The following is a 14,847-nucleotide window of genomic DNA, read 5'->3' on the forward strand; positions in this document are numbered from 1 at the left end:
TCCTTTCCACTAAGACACACAAACTCTGCGGTTACAGTCCTGCTTTTAATTCTAGAAGTTTAAATATTGAGTGTTCTAGCTTCTCTTTTTTAAAAAAAAAAAAAAAACAGTTAAAAAGCTGAGGCATAAAACATAAGTATCTCTTTTATTAATACTTACTTATTTTGAGAAAGAAAGAGAGAGAGAGCAGGGAAGGGGCAGTGAGAGAGAGAGTATGGGAGAGAATCCCAAGCAGGCCCCACACTGTCAGTGCAGAACTTGATGTGGGGCTTGAACCCATGAACTGTGACATCACAATCGAGTCAGACACTCAACTGACTGACTGAGCCACCCGGGTGCCCCAGGACCTACGTGTCTCTTAGCCCATGCTTGGCTTTAAGTCAGGTCTACTGAGCCCCTCCGAGAAGAGGTGAGTATCTGAACAGGCCAGATATTCAGTTCCATTTAAATAGCAGATAAACAACAAAATTGTTAGTATGAGTGTGTCCCAAATTGCATGGGGCCTTCTTACTTAAGAAATAATTAAAGAAAATTATTTATTGTTTATTTAAAATTCAAATTTAACCAGGCATCGTGGGGGGGGCAGTTATTATTTTAATTTTGCTTGTTTTGCTAAATGTATCAACCCTGCCCCAAAGGGGGGGGTGGGCATCATTCTGCCAGACAACACATGAAAGGGTAAGTACTGAAAAGTTAAAGTCACTGGGAAGTATGTAAGGCCAAAGGAGCACAATACCTGCAGCGAGGCCAGAGATGGCTCCCCAGATAATACTGCAAATTCAGAGGGAGATGCATCAGGACAATGTCTGTATTCTGCTCACCACAAGCTCTCAAAGGACACTGGTTTGCTGGGTCTGCGGAGCCCACTTCCAAATAAAGCCGCAGCCTCCATGGACATCCCGGCTCCACCACACTTGGCCTCTCTGACCCCAGATTGCTGGGCCTCATCGTATCTGACTCTGTTTCCCAACAACCAACACAGGACCTGCCTCAAAGACCTTGATGAACATTCCTCAGACAGAATTGAATGGGAGGGAGGGAGGAAAGAAGGGAGAAAGGAAGGAAGGGAAGGGAGGAAAGGAGGGGGGAGGCAGGGAGGGAGGGAGGTGGGAGCGCGGGATCTCATCTTGACTGAATACCCCTGGAAACCCCACTGGGGAGCCCAGGAACCCGTTCAGCAAGTGCCAACGGGCTGAGAGCACGCTGCTCGCCCTCGGGACCCCTGGGAACCCTTACGGCACCTGCATGGGAATCGGCAAACGGGGTCCTCTCTGGGCGGACATGGCTCCCAGATACAGGGGTTAACACGCAGATGACATCCTTGACTTGCGCCCCCAAGACCAGAACGTGCCCTCCCTTCCTCCTTGGGCCCAGCCCATGGCCCAGCGAGGGGAACAGAGCCGGGGGCGTGGCCCCTGCTTGCCTCTCAGTCAGGCACCCATGCAACCGGCACATCCGTGCACACCAGTCGGCCACCCACGCCTCTTCCAAGCCCGGCTCCTGTCTCCCCCAGAAAGGCTCAAGCACTGGAAGGTGTCCTGGGATGTGGACTTCCTCCTCCTGCAGAAAATCTCTTCTGCTCCTGGTTTGCACCTCCACCCAGTCAGGCTTCAAATGGAGGGACCAAGGGCCAAACCACCACAAAGCACGTGCGCCTGCACACGCCGTGATGGCTGGGCGTGAACTGCACGGAGGGCAGCAAGCCGATGTCTTAGATCGTTTCCAGAGAGAGCCGACGGAGGACACGTGTCCCCCGCCTATTCTCACTCGTGTGTCGTCTTCCTGGTGGCTTCGGTGCTGCGCAGAAATGATCTAATGAAACAAACCAAAGACCTTCCTGAGTGGACTGGGGGGGGGGGGGGGGGGGGGGGGGGCTGCAGCCGAGGCTGACGTTTATTCTTTAGCTAATTCGATTGTGCCTAATTATCTCATTGCTTTGCAAACCGGCCTTCTCCCAGCCAGGACCAGCTTCGGGAATGCTCCATAATTGCAGCGTTGCGCGAGGCGGTATCTTACAGACGACATGAGTAATCCTCGGTGCCCCGATTTCCCTGCCGTGTCCCTGAATGCCTCTCCGTGCGGAAGAGGACACTTCGGAATCCAGCCTTCTCGCTGAGGTCTGTGAGATATCTGTGGCTGCACCTCCCACCGTGCGTCACCCCAAGCAGCCAGCTGACAGTCTTCATCCCCTTAGATGACGCCCTGTTTCAAAGGGACCGCTGAGCTAAGTGGACAGACAGCAGGCGAGCCATCGGACAACGAAGTAACTCGAACGTCTCCCCAGGAGATAAAACACACCGAGAGACACGCTAGCCTGGAGCGACTTTCGGCTTTGGGGGTGTGACTCAATTGCTCGATTTCCTCAGCCCGTCGTTCCAGGTTTGGACAAATTTTCCTCCGTGCCTGTGCTGTTTTCCGTAATTAGGCATGTTTTCAAACACTCTAAAATCCCTCCGAACCTCAAAATTATACCCTAACGTCACCTCTTTGGTTTACCTTCATTGTAATCTGTTTTGGGAAAGTGTGGTTTTCGGCCATAGCGAAGAAAATTGTCTTCAGAGCCCGAGCCGTCTCTGGTAGAATGTTATAGTTCACCAAAGATCTGTTTCCATGAAATGTTTTCTAGCAGCCGGGGGCGGCTCGGCCAGCTGAGCTCTGCACTCACACACACCCAAGCCAAGAGTGAATTCATAGGACCCTCACTTCTAGGTCCTAAGAACGATCTGGTCCTTCAGCTATTTTAGGGATCAGTGGAAATTGTCCAACAAACAAATAAAGGGAAGCATGGAGGCTTTTTCTCTCTCTCTCTCTTTTTTTTTTTTTTTTTTTTGAGACACAGCGGCAGATTGGCAAAGGATAAGCGGTCTCCAGGATGGTCACACACAGCACTGAGGAGAGAAAGAAGGGGAGAAAAGGGTACCTAACCCAAGAGATTTAAAATCACATTGGGCAGGGAAAAAAAGCTGGAGTTGGATATTTAGAAGTCAGCTAAGGCTGACGTTTATTCTTTAGCTAATTCGATTGTGCCTAATTATCTCATTGCTTTGCAATCCAGCCTTCTCCCAACTTTTCTCTTTTTGTTCTGATGTCACTAACCCCAGAATGTTCTGTCATTGGATGGAAGAGTAGCTCAAGATGGAGAGGGGTATGGAACGCGTAAGAAACAGCATTTTTGCACACCTAACCTAAGGCTTAACAACACGGACCCCCTGCGGCTGACACAGGGGTGGGGGGTGAAAAAGGAGGCCCCCAAGCCACATGGCCTGTATCTGGGATCTGGTTCTGCCTGCTGTAAAGGACCGTGTGCCACTGAGCAGCCACTTAACCTCTCCATGCTTCGGCCTCCATTTCCACATCTGTAAAATGGAGCCAGTAGCATCATACCTACTCTTTGTTGAGGACAAGCCAGTTAATACATGGCAAGTGCGGGGAGCCATGGCTGGTATGCAGAAAACACTCATTTATGCCCTAGGATCCATGCAATCGCAGGTGAAATCTTGTTGTCAATCGCTCCTTAGTATGATCTCAGAGCTTTTGTTGATCGAGAATTGGGCTGTATGAAGATGGATGAGATTGGAATTCCTTCAGCCAGGCACACAGGCCTCTGGTCCTGGGGTGACCCGGCACGGTGACATTTGCTAACATTTTGGGAGATCTTCCCCCCACAACCCTCCCACGAACTAGGGTCATTGTTCCCACGTCGCAGGGAAGCAGACGGAGGCACGAAGGTGGTAGGCGATGTGCCTGCACAGCCAGAGTAACTGAGCCAAGACTCAAGGTCCCCCTGCCCGGAGCCCAGCCGTCCTGACCACAGACGGGGCACATCTGCGCTGACAGAGCCCACCGCGCTCACTGCCCGAGACCTGACTGCAGAGCTCTTGGAATGTGAGACGCCCGTGAGCGAGAACGGCAACTTGCACAAAGAGCTGAGCCACACGCATTGTGAATGCTCCTCCCGTGAGAGCCGCACGGGGAAAACCAAGGGGCAGACGGTCCAGGGCCCGGGCAGGAGCCTGGGTGAATTCCTCCAGGAACTCACAGAAGGTGGCCTCGGGGACAGAGCCCCGCCTTCTCCTTCTGGGGGTGACGCACTGAGGCCCAGAGAGAGCAGGGGCTGAGGTCCCCAAGAACCACCCTGCTGGGGGCTGCCCAAAGGCCCGGGACCCGGCCAGGCGCGGTGCCGGGGAGAAGCCCGGAGACGCCCCCCGGTCGGCAAACGGGAGAATGTTCTCCGCTCTGCACTGTTTCCAGCACACTGTATGCCAACCATCGAACGCTTCTGCCCATCTGCAGAAAATACATTCCTTCCACAGGGGGTGAGAGCTGGCTCCCTGCGTTAGCAGAAGGCCCTCCTCAGCACCTCCCCCTGGCTCCCCCGGCTCCTCTGCCTTCACCCTATATCTGGAATTTACATAATCGCCGGCAAATAAGATGAGAAAAGCACGTTGTCTCACAACGGGCATCTTCTTACTGTGATTATTCTCAAGGAACATCAGCTTCTGATTATAGAGATTAGTCAAAACCGTGCTTCTGTTGATTGTGAGGTGGGACCGATTTTTTTTTTTTCCCTTTTAACAAGAAGAGCTGTTGTTTCGGTGACAGAAAATTACATAAAACGGCGCGTGGAGGGAGACGAAGTTTCGGAGAGCCACTTGTCAGTGCTCTTGGCAGCGAGGCGTTCCAGCCTCTCTGCTGTTACCTGCCCTGAAGCTGAGGAACGTTTCACCGCAGATGCACCACTTGCTTGTGAAAGGACTTGCAGATACCCATGACTTTAGACACGCGTGTGTGTGCGGGCTGGGGGCGGGGGAGGGGGGTCTGCGCCGTGGAAGTGATGCCCCTACAGAAAGATCATCTAAGTGATCTTTGAACGGAAGAGAAGCTCATTCATTCCCAAGGGCTTTGGCTGGGGCCCCAACCGGGGAAGGAAATGTCTACTTCCCGGGCAGAGGGAGGAGCACACTCAGGGCGGATGGAGCACACTCTTCGCTCAGGTGCTTTCAAGTACAGAGTCAGCCGAGCAGAGGGGCTCTGGACCCTCCTTCAGAATCACCTGCAAAAGCCTCTAGGTCACCTGGAAACAGCGGCCACACTCCTTGTCCCTGGAATGACTCTGCAGTTCCCCACAGGGGGTATGCGGCCACCTAGGGGACATTCAGCAACATCTGGAGATGGTTTGGGTCCTCACGACTGGGGGAGGTGGGGAGACGGAGGGTTTTCTACTGGCATCTAATGGGCGAGGCCGGGGGGCAGCTACATTTGCTACGATATGCAGCACGGGCCCCCACAACAAAGAATTATCCCCAAATGTCAGCCGTTCGGCGGATGAGAACCTGGTCTAGCGGGTCACAAATCACATGAGATGTTGAATGGGGAACCACAGGGGTGGAGGGGCTACATTCAAATCCTCTCCCACCCTAGATGCCCAGTAGGAGGCAAGTGCACGGCGTCCATCGTCCCTCATGATGGTCCACGGTCGTGAGGCCGTTTCAGGGAGAGTTGAACAAGAGCGAGGCAGAACTTGTACCATTAGAGCTGCATGTCTGAATTGAGTGAGAATTCCTGAACAAGACAACCTCTCCCCAAAAGGTAGACATACAAACTCCTGGGGCCGCAGAGAATATCACCAAATGCCTTTGGATGTGATTTCTTCACATACTAGTCTATATCCCAGCTGGTAGGTGAGGAGGAATCTGATGGAATACCTCACAGCCTTCTTCCTAGATGCTCTCTTAGGTTGTGCTGAAGTGTGACTGGTACTCAGGGAAAGAGCAATAACTACTTTAGGAGACAATGTTCCATGAGACCATTTCATGACCTTACAGCAAACCAGTTTTCTTTCTTTTAACATGTTGGAGTGAAGGGCGCCTGGATGGCTCAGTCGGTTAAGTGTCCGACTTTGGCTCAGGTCATGCTCTCACAGTTCATGAGTTTGAGCTCCGCGTCGGGCTCTGTGCTGACAGCTCAGAGCCTGGACCCCACTTTGGATTCTGTGTCTCCTTCTCTCTGCCCCTCCCCTGCTCAATCTCTCTCTCTCTCTCTCTCAAAAATAAAATAAATGTTAAAAATAAAATTAACATGTTGGAGTGAAAAAAAAAAAAGCAACTGAACTATGTGCCCCAATCCTCAAAGAATTTCATCTGAGGGGCGTGTGGATGGCTCAGTCGGTTAGGCAACTGACTCTTGATTTGGGCTCAGGCCATGATCTCATGGTCGAGGGATCGAAGACCAAGTCGGGCTCTGTGCTAACAGTGCAGAGTCTGCTTGGGATTCTCTCTCTCCCTCTCTCTCTCTCTGGCCCTCGCTCGCTCTCAAACACCCTCTCTATTTCTCCGTCTCCCAAAATAAATACATACACTTTAGGGGCGCCTGGGTGGCTTAGTCGGTTAAGCGTCCGACTTTCGCTTAGGTCATGATCTCGCAGTTCGTGGGTTCGAGCCCCGCGTCGGGCTCTGTGCTGACTCCCAGCTCAGAGCCTGGAGCCTGTTTCAGTCTGTGACTCCCTCTCTCTCTGACCCTCCCCTGCTCATGCTGTCTCTCTCTCTCCTAGAAATAAATAAAAAATAAAATAAAATAAATAAATACATACACTTTAAAAAAAATAATTTCATCTGGGCTCCTCTTACAACAGGATGTTGGCAAAAGTTTTCTGCAAAGGGTCACATAGTAAATATTTCTGGCCTCGTGGGTCACACGACGCCTGTCGCCACTGCCGGACTCTGGCGCGGTAGCTTGGAGCCGCCGGGCACGCAGAAATGAATGGGCTTGGCCGTGTGCCAATAAAACTTTATTTACAAGAACAAGCCACGGGAGGGGCTTGGCCCCAGGACTGTACTTTGTCAACCCCTGTCTTGCAACATGGATTTCCTGAAAACAGTGCATTTAGGCAAAAAGAGCGGGGGAAAGTTCAGGAAAAGCCACTACGGAATACCAGCCATCACCCTCACCGTCTTACTAGAGCAGCCGTGGTCCATCCAAGGGGACCGAGGGGCCGGCAGGCGGGGGGATTTGAGGGGCACACGGGAGCCCCAGGGGAAGAGGCGCTCTGAGCACGTGGGGTAGCAGCCTGGCGCTGCTGCTCTCCTTGCTGTGCTCAGCTCCTTTCCTTGCTGCATTAGCGTGGGGAGGGAGGGAAGCATCAGGAGCCTGCTAAGAACAAACACTGTCCCCAGAGCTAATGGGCGCCACACACCACACCAGCGACCAGCCACACCACGGTGGGTCCACGCGGGGGCACCACAGAGGGCTCTCTCACCGAGAGGTGAGGAGGCTGGAGAGGTGGAGCGGTGGCCAGTGGTCAGCACCCACGGCTGGGACTCAGGCTGCGGGCCAGGGCCGGGCGTCCAACCTCGGCGAGAGCCGTTACCCTTCCTCTCTCCTTCCCCCTACGCCTCGTCAGGGTAGTATCTACAAAACACTGATCTTACCGTTTTTACTGATTCTAGGAAGTGACCCATCAACTCCTGAACTCTAATGGTCGAAGGTCCTTTCTGGGGCGTTCACTCCAGTGGCCGGTAACCATTCTCAGGTCCAAGGAGGAGGTCATCACCGCACCCAGCAGGTGACCCCTGCGGCTGGCCAGAGGGGCGTGGGCAAGGTGCCAGTCAGCAGCGACCACTGTGACTGTAAAGGCACCAGCCACCCAGGTGGGTTTGCAGTTTGCCGCTCACAGGGCCTGCCTTGCCCACAGGACTCCGAGTTCCCGGGGGCCGAGACTGCCACCAATTTATCCCCCGGTGCCTGGCAGGTTGGAAACATCCAGAAAGCATGGTGAGTGCACACATGGGTCTGTGGGAAGGAGACACAGCTAGGTTTTGGGGGAAGAGGGAGGCCAGAAGGGACTTGGGAGAGACGGGAAGAAGCAGGGCAGGGTGGGGTGGGGTGGGCCACCAGGCCTGCCTCCCATCCCGTCCCACAGCGTGGACCCTGTGTCCCCAGTGGGCCCTCTGCCAGCCAACCTCGCCGTGCTGGTCTCTGGGAAACCACGCCTCGCCTAGCAACAGCCGCTACGGGGTGTGCTGTCCTGATCCCCCAACAACAAAGCACCAACTGCCTGCCGCTCCGGATGGCGCTGCAAGGAAAGCAGGTTTACATCAAGGCCAAGCCAGGAGACAATCTGGGTTTTCAAAACCGGAGTCGTGGCGCGTGAGATGGCCGGCCTGACCGCGCGGGGCGTAGCTCGAGCCCGTGGCATCGTCGGGACGAGCCTCCGGCCCACGATGGCCCTTGTTCCCGAGATTCCTGTTGCTTCTGTTCCCATTCAGCTGGGTCAACATGTGCCTGTAAATTCCTCCCAAAAGGGAAATCATAACAGCATCAGCAGCCCCAGAAATGACAAACAACTCAAGTATGGAAAGGCAACTGCCAAGTATTCACCAGCACTCATATTGCACCAGAAAGAAAAAAAATCAGATAAGAAAAATAAACCGAGTTGTGTGCATATTTCCTCAAATATGTATCGCATTTCGTGGTTCCTTCCAGTCTTCAGTGTAATGAATACAGCCATTTGTCAGGGGTCACGGCCGGCAGCCCTACGGAGTGGTCTTGGACTGGGGAGACGTGCTGCTCGGCCCTCGCCCTTCTCGAGAGCACAGAGTGGTGCTAAAAGTCCAGAACATAGAGCCACGGACATTAATTTTCCCACCAACCCATCAGCCTGTGTCAGCATCTCTGCCGTATCGCACCGAGTTGGCACTATGTATTTGCACAATGCCCCGTCCTCCTCAGGTGGAAGATCCCAGGGTGACGTCTGGACGGCAGACGGTCCGAGGGCAGGGACAGCTGTCTCAGTCACCTACCCTCCCCTTGTTGCCACAGTTCAGCTCCACGGGTGAAGAGCAGCGGGATCAGAAGACGGGATCGGCTACGGAAGCCGAAGGCCAAGATCCGTGGAATGGATGCTGCTCAGGGAACTCAGGGGAGGCTGAAGAAGCCACACTTTGCTCAACAACACGGAGCTGGCCGGGGCACTAAGGTCTCTGCCAACCTCTGGAGGCCACTCTTGGCATGGCCATAAAAGCCACAGCCACAAACACGGACACGGCAAGGAAAGAATATGGTGAGAAACCAGCTCGCCTTTGCTTCTCAGACGCCTCAGAAGTTTCTAGAAGGTCATTGTCCTAACCCCTGAAACGAGAGGCCAGATTCCTCTGGCATTCAGGGGGGAATCATGGCTGAGCCGTGGGCTGGGGCCTGAAACCTAGTCCCTGTCTTCGAGGTGCTCAGCCTCCAATGACTGACACCAGGAATGGGCTCCAGGGAGACCAGCATGTGACCACTGTGTTCTCGAGTGGCTGAGGCAAGGGCTCTGGGACCCAGAGGGACAGAGCCTGAATCCACCCAAAAACACCACCGAGAACAAGGCCTCCCCAAAGGAGACCCAAGCACTCTCCATCACGTCTCTCTTCTTCCTCCCACGTGTGCACCCCGTGAGTGCTTCCCGTAGTGATGTGGCTGACAGGCACCCTGAGTGGTAGTGTGCCGTAGACCCTCATGGGCCCTCAGGAGTCACAAGGGGTCTCCCCGCCGCAGAAGACAGCATCAGGCACCCTTTCTGCTTAAAGGGAAGGAACACATTTCTCTGAAGTTTCCCAAACGTTTCCGTGGAGTGGCGACCATAAAATCCCCCAGGAGGAGGGATGTGGAGCTGGTGAGAGATTCAAATGCAAGGTCAAGTTTCCTCTGCCGTCTCACCTGCATTCACCAAGTGGACGGGCTCCTCCACCATCTTGCAATAACACCGACCTCTGGCCTCCTTTGTTTCCAGTCATTTTGCTACATCTTTTTAAAGGAATTCTGTTCTCTTTTTAGACCTGCTTACATTTAAACCCACTTAACTTTCTGTCTGAGCCTCTGCTCCTTCCCCACTGGCGCCTTCCTCAAAGTGGAGTCGGTACTGCTTGTTATAAAGTTGAGGGGGACAGGGGCCGTCTCCCCTGTGCCGTTCGGTCACAAGGTCTGTCGGCACTGAGGTTTGCAGGCCTGATTTTTCTTTGTTCAGTCGGCCTCATTCTTACCCACTTGGTTGAGTATACAAGAGAATATTTTCAGAATCCGCACAGGCTATTTCGAACTAAACAAGGGCAGGCATTAGGGCAGGTGATAGTTAGCAGGTAGCGACAGAGACGAAGGTCACCATTTACGGAGCACATGTTAGTTCACCGGCTGCGTTCCATCGTCCGTCTGCCGGCTACACGTGCTGGTCCGATCGGCAGAGAGGAAACAGAGGCTCAGAGATGTAAAGTGACTCGCCCACATCACAAGCGGTGACAGGACCAGGGTTTGAACTCACGTCTGAGCCCCTAGTCATCCCATAATCCCAAGCTGTCCTCGGTGAAGGTGTCATGCAGCAGAAGTTCCCTGCATTCGGCCTCACTACCCCTGAAGCCATCCTAATACTGTCTGTTTGGCTCTAGGACAGGCGGCCTTCCTCAGAAACGCACGTATCTTCACAAGTAAATCAAAATTAACTTTGCAAGCCCCCCTGACTTGACCAAAGACACCCCACGACATCAGCAAAGCCAAGGTTAGGAAGACCAGGTCTACCAAAGCGATGGAGCCCCTCTTAGGGACCAGTTCCCTTGGGAAGGAGGCAGCCTTCCTAGTGCTCACAGCCCTGGACTGTGGGCCGGGCCCAGCGGGAAGGCCTGGGGTTCAGTTCGCCAAGGTGGGTCGGACGGGGCATGGGACACTCTGGCACAGGTGCCTGATGTGGCCCCTTCCCCTCATTCAGTGAGTTGTAGACAAAACAAATTAAATAAGCATCTCCTTTTCTAAAAAAAGTTTTTTGTGTTTACTGATTTTTGAGAGACAGAGAGAGGGAGACAGAGTATGAGCAGGGGAGGGGCAGAGAGAGGGAGACACAGAATCCCAAGCAGGGTCCAGGCTCCGAGCTGTCAGCACAGAGCCCAGCGCAGGGCCCGAACTCACAAACGTGAGATCACAACCTGAGCCAAAGTCGGACGCTTACCGACTGAGCCACCCAGGTGCCCCTGCTTAAAGTCCCACTGAGCACGGGTACAAAGGAAGAGCAGACAAGCAAACAGTGACAGCCCTGAAGCCATAGCCCTCCCCCTCCAGAGCCCCCCAGCTGGCTGCACATGTCCTTGCAATTCACCTCAAAGAGTAAATGTTTTCAAAGCAAAGCCAATGGGCTTATTTGCCACCCTTTAACTGGGTGACACCCAACCCCCAGAGGATGTTATCTTTCACAGTCCGTGAAAAGAGCCAGACTTTCACACAGACTGGTATTCTGGGGTCCAGCCTCCATGTTCTCAAAGCACCCCAAGTCCGCCAGGGTCAGGTCTGGGAGGGCTGCCTCAGTTTCACTGTTCGCCTGTTTTGCGGGTGTCCAAGTGACTGCCCCCGAGGGTTGTCCTAGGACTTAATCAAAACCATGTTAGTAGATGGTTAGTACTCACCAATCCCACTGACCAGTGATGACCGTGAGTTGGTTGGAATCAGCCCATTTCTAACCACTTTGTGTCAGTGTCTGTTTTCCAAACACCGTGTGCGCACGCACGTGTGTGTATGTGTGTGTGCATGTACGTATGCATGAGGGGGAGTCATACTCAGTTAAGCCCCCAGAGAATTGGGGCCACTTTAGACACAGAATGCTATTTAATTTTCCAGTGCAAGCATAGGTCTCTAACAAACTCACTAAATGAAAACTACACAAATATATTTTTCTGTGGTTTCTTTTTTCTACATATTACATTGGCTGATTATTTCTCTACGCAATGAATGGGTGTTTGTTTCACAATTTTTCAGAGGCTCAGAGGAGAATGCTCCATAACCCTGACATAATGTCATTTTTAAATGGGTAAGCAGCTTAAAACTCTGCCACAGATTGTGGTTTCTCAGGTATTTATGGTTACTCATAATAGGTAATTCATGCACGATGAGCAGAGAGCTGCATGCTATCGAGAAGAGGCGTGCCGTCCGTGAGAGCAGCACCGCCGCCTGCCCGGGGCAAAGGGCTGACAAGTCCGTCCTCGGGTACCAGTTCATAAACGCAGAAGCCAGAATTCATCTTCATTGTACCGCACACACAGCAGACGACTTGTTTGCAATGACATCACCCAGTGGCCTTTAAGGATTTGATTGCATTGGCACTTACTGAAAAATAAGTGGTTGACTTACCTTGAATTTTTGCCTCAGGACGTGGCCGAATACAAGTTAGAGCCAAGTATAACCTTTTTAAGGAAGGCTAAATTGAGACAGAAAGGCCAGGATTTTTCTCCAAGTGGAAATGGAGATTTATTGTTTAAGAAATTGCCTTAATGTTGCCATTGAGGCTTCATAAAGTCTCACGAGGGGGGGGGGGGAGCTAGTCCACAGATTCGGTACCAATTATTATGTTTATCAGGGTAAATAACCAATCTATGAGTCATATGGCTCTACATCACCCTGTCCAGGGTCGAGAGAAACATCACAAATTAAGCAGGATCTGGAAAAAGCTTTTGGTGTGTTCATGATGCCTGCGGGGTGAGGGGGAGGTGCGGGGGTAGGGAGATTTCAGCAATCACCTCAGAGGGAAATTCGCCTCTTCTTACAACCAAATCCTTTCTGGTATTTCTAAAATGAAAACTAAGATTTTGTCAAAATGTCACAGAGCCCGGCTAACAAGATCAACCCAAGACAGAAGTAATTGGGCAGCTGGTCTTCTTGACAGAAAGCAAGAATGTAAGCAAACAATGGTGTTATTCGTAGTGGGTATTTATTTCCAAGCTCGGGCTGTGAGAGGGGTGTGGATGATATACAATTTTGACCTATAAATGTGCTTTAAGAATCTATCAGGTTTTCAATGACTACATTTCCTAATTGTTATCAAGGTTTCATTTTGGACCAAAAAAGGAAATATTTGAATAAAATACTGGTCTCAGGACAAAACTCCAAAGTCTGGTTGCTTTGGTTCATAATGTCTCACGAACGGTATTTGAAAAGACAGTGGCTAGCTCTTTGATGTGTTATGGAGTGCTGTAAATTTCTTCTGTCAGCTTGCAATGGAAGGAAGAGCCCGTTGGGAACAACCTACTCTTTCCAGAAATGTTTGTGCATATTCATCCACAACTGGACACACAGGTGGAGACTTCCGGCATCTCTACGTTCCTAAACACGCTACGTGGACCCAGGAGCAAAAAAAGCACAGCCTGTACAGATCTTTCTATAATTTAGTGATAGACCGACTAGGTGCTTTGTGGCGGGGGAAGGGGAGGTATTTAAGACACTTAAAAATACTTTTAGGGGCGCCTGGTGGCTCAGTCGTTTGAGCGTCCGACTTCGGCTCAGGTCATGATCTTGCGGTTTGTGGGTTCGAGCCCCGCGTCAGGCTCTGTGTTGATGGCTCAGAGCCTGGAGCCTGCTTCCGATTTTGTGTCTCCCCCTGTCTCTGCCTTTCCCATGCTCATGCTCTGTCTCTGTCTCTCAGTAATAAATAAACATTAAAAAAATTTTTTTAAATATCTTTAAAAAATTAAATTTAAGACATTAAAAAAATCCTTAAAATAATTAGATCCGAAAGCCACAGAATTTCATTTGCCATCGCTAGAGACTCACATATCCTTAAGGATGTGATGATGGTTCATTTTCCGTTGGTACTGGGTTGAATCATGTCCTGTCCCACTTAATTCACGTCCATCTGGAAGCTCAGAGGGTGATCTTATTTGGAAGTAGGGTCCTTGCAGATGTGATTATTTAAGATGAGGTCCTACTGGACTTGACTGGGTCCTTGTAAGTGGAGATGTGAGTTGGGAAAGTTTGCTTCCCTTCCTGAGCGCCTCTCTGAGCCCTCACGTTACTACCACACATATAGCACTCCCCACGCCAGGCGTGTGCGCTTTTTCCCACACCAGGCAATTCTCTGAGGCTCCAGCTCAGTGCCCCACGATTCAGCTCAATTCTGACACTAACCGGAGAGAGTGCAGACCCCACAGGTTAGAGGCGCAGTCCCACACGCGGGTCCCCCGCTCCAGATGCCAATCAAGAGTAATGATCCTACAGGTCACTCGCAACTTCTATCCAACTTGGCTATAAATCAGAGGCTCCACGGACCCTCTCCTTGGATTCGATTGTTTGCCAGAACAGCTCTCGGAACTCAGGGACACGCTATGTTTACTGACCAATGACATAATAAGGTATGTGATAAAGAATGCAGATGAACATGCAGGCGCAGAGTCACTTAGGGCAGGGTCTGGGAGGGTCCTGAGTGCAGGCGCTTCTATTCCCACGCACTTGGGTCGCATCATCTTCCCAGGACATGTGGGTGCGCACGCCTACGTGAGAGAGCCTCCATAAAGATCCCCACGGTATGGGCCTTGGAGAAATTCCAGGTTGGTGAACCAGCCCCCGTGCAGGAGCCCACAGAGACTCGCCTCACAAAACACATGCCTTCCTATCACGCAGGAAATTCCAAGGGTTTAGGAGCCCTAGGTCAGGGATGGGTCAAAGACCAAACACTAGAACAAAAGGTGCTCCTGGGCTCTTATCGGTTAGGAAATTCCAAGGGGTTTAGAAGCTCTGTGCCGGGAACCAGGAGCAGAGAGCAACATACATATTTTCTCTTATTTCACAAGGAGACAGATGCAGAAGCTCAGATACACAGCGGAAGGAGCCACGTGACTGCAGAGAGAAGGAGGCCGAGGTCGGAGTGACGTGTGTCCAAATCGAGGATTGGCCAGGGTCGCTGCCACAAGCAGGAGCCAGAAGAAGCAGGGAAGGCTGCTTCCCCAGGGCCCTGAGAGAGAGAGAACAGCCCTGCTTTAACTTCAGACTTCTGGCCTCCAGAATCATAAGAGAATAAGTTCCTCTTGTTTGAAGTCACCCGATTTGTGGTCATTTGTCACGGCG

The 14,847-nt window shown here is 51.9% G+C and overlaps 1 long non-coding RNA gene across 2 annotated transcripts; it reads left to right on the top strand.

Moving 5' to 3' along the window:
* Nucleotides 1-322: 322 nt before the first annotated feature.
* LOC120244598 lies at nt 323-14,820 on the top strand. Of its 2 annotated transcripts, XR_005531581.1 has the most exons (5): nt 323-409; nt 7,446-7,561; nt 7,691-7,770; nt 14,002-14,135; nt 14,574-14,820. It is a non-coding gene; the product is annotated as an uncharacterized LOC120244598 (long non-coding RNA). The 2 variants fall into 2 exon arrangements; XR_005531580.1 differs by having other exon boundaries at nt 7,446-7,770.
* The last annotated feature ends 27 nt before the right edge of the window (nt 14,821-14,847 follow it).

Source organism: Hyaena hyaena, unplaced genomic scaffold, assembly GCF_003009895.1.
Source record: "Hyaena hyaena isolate Hyena2069 unplaced genomic scaffold, ASM300989v1 scaffold_386, whole genome shotgun sequence".
Lineage (NCBI taxonomy): Eukaryota > Metazoa > Chordata > Mammalia > Carnivora > Hyaenidae > Hyaena > Hyaena hyaena.